Source organism: Corvus brachyrhynchos, unplaced genomic scaffold (assembly GCF_000691975.1).
Source record: "Corvus brachyrhynchos isolate BGI_N302 unplaced genomic scaffold, ASM69197v1 scaffold69, whole genome shotgun sequence".
Lineage (NCBI taxonomy): Eukaryota > Metazoa > Chordata > Aves > Passeriformes > Corvidae > Corvus > Corvus brachyrhynchos.
In genome coordinates, this window is record NW_008240228.1 from 6544542 (window position 1) to 6546527 (window position 1986).

At 48.4% G+C, this 1986-nt stretch overlaps 1 protein-coding gene across 1 annotated transcript in view; it reads right to left on the bottom strand.

The window, feature by feature from the left end:
* Positions 1–1986, bottom strand: part of SPTBN1 (spectrin beta, non-erythrocytic 1) — a 116780-nt gene that overhangs the window by 113983 nt on the left and 811 nt on the right. Inside the window, exon 2 of the mRNA XM_017745264.1 lies at positions 192–202. The gene's annotated coding sequence lies outside the window, so the exon portion shown is untranslated. The remainder of the gene's footprint in view (positions 1–191; positions 203–1986) is intronic.

Genomic DNA, 1986 nt, shown 5'->3' on the forward strand with positions numbered 1-1986 from the left:
GGCAGGAGCGAATATGCCAGGAGAGCCCTTATGGCGCCACACAGCTCCTGCCATGGAGCACAGGCCTGGTCTCATCAGGAGTTTCCAGGCACCACAGGAAAGAGCCTGCACTGCTCTCCTGCACAACCTCAGATGAGCCAGAGAGATCCGAGGGGGGCTGGTGGCTCCTTGCCCTGACATCAGGTCACCTGTCCGGCCCCTGAGGCTCCAACACTTCCAAAGGTATTCCTAGACCCGGGAAAGGGCAATCAGGAAGCCTGTGGCCACAGACACCAGCCTGGGCAGGATTTAGGAGCTGACTCATGGCTAATGGGCAATGATAAACTAATGTACTGGTTGTTCACTTGTGCCCAGATCAGATGACTAAGGAATTTAGGTGCCTATGGAGATTAACAGTCTAAATAACTTTTGCAGTCTGACCCTTAAACATCTGCATAAACAGACTTTCTCCTCTGTGCTCCACAAAAGATGTCCATGCACTCCTCGCTAATGAAATACAATTATTTTGCAGGCAATCCAACTACAAATATTAAATCCTGTAACTGACCCACATGAAAAATAAATCCTTACTCAGGTGACGTAATGCAAACGAGCAATCCAGGCCCATCCAATAAAGGGGGTTTAACTCATTCCATTTTCTAGATGATGAAGGAAAAAGAAAACATCTTTCATAAAATGGTTTGTACTCCTGCTCCCCAGGGGCTCTTGGAGCCGCACACAGCAGTATCCTGGTCTCCATACATGCAGCAGGAGGGTTTTGCCCCTCTCTGTCCCACTCCTGTGTGCAGGGTTCAGTGACACACAGCAATTCCAAAGGCTGCAGCATCCGTGCCACCACAGAGATGAAACAGCATCTCTAACGCTTTTTGCCACATGGCTGCTGCAAGCTCCTATTTTATCCCAAAATGCTGCATCCTGCTTTAGTGAGTGTCATTTGCTGCACTTAACCTGCATTACAGAAAAACCTAAAGCGGGTTCTGGAACAGAACCCAACCTCCGGATTCCACATTCATAATTCCATGCTAATGCTACTGCATGAAATAACAAAATATTCCCTGTTTTCCTGCCTTTCCAGCACTGGTTGTGACACATGAGCCAGCCCCTCGTCCCTCCCCACAGCCCTACAACCATTGCTAAGTCATGGAGGCATCACTACAGCCATTTCTGTTCTCCCCAGAAACACGGGGGGAAAAAAAAACGCTAAAGGATAAGAACGATTCTTTAGAAATCACATCCCACTGCCATCACCCACCTTCCCAGCCCTTTATCCCATTCCATTTTCACTCCTGTCTCTCGCCCCAGAGCCTTCTGAGCATATGCAAGTCCTTCCTCCAGCGGAGTTTTCCTGCAATGGCCTGAGGAGTCACAGCCTCCCCTGACATTTTCACACGGCTGCTATCTCTCAGAATAAATTCCTCTCCGTGCCCTGCCTCTCTAACCCCGGCTCCGGGGAGCATTGTTCCCCAAGATGCCTGTCAGCACGATGCCGGGCTGCGGGAATTCCAGCCCTTTTCCTGAACTGTTCAATAAGCAGGTTTCATAATGCTGGTATCCTGTCAATAAAGGTCGAAGGATGAGCCAAATGCTCCGGATCTTGACAGTTTGTGTTTACTCCCTCTCCCTGCAATCTTGATCTTGAACATTTAGCATTTATACCTACGGACAATGCGGAGCACAACGTAGAAACACAGATCACTACTCACCTTTAAACAAGAATGCAATTTCACTCACAATTAAGATTTCAACATCACAAATTCAATGCTCATTCTGGATCATCACTCCAAAAGGAAAAACATCAGCTACTGAATGAAACGTCAGCCCCTGTGCCATGAACAAGGGTTTTTCAGAGCTGCTGCAGTCTCACAGACTCTAGCACAAGTCTGCCATATTTTTTTTTTTGTTAAATCAGGCCTGTACCCACCTAACAGCCAGAGCCATCCCCGAGACAACCGAACCAAGCCCACGCATTGTGCCGCTCACTGCGGG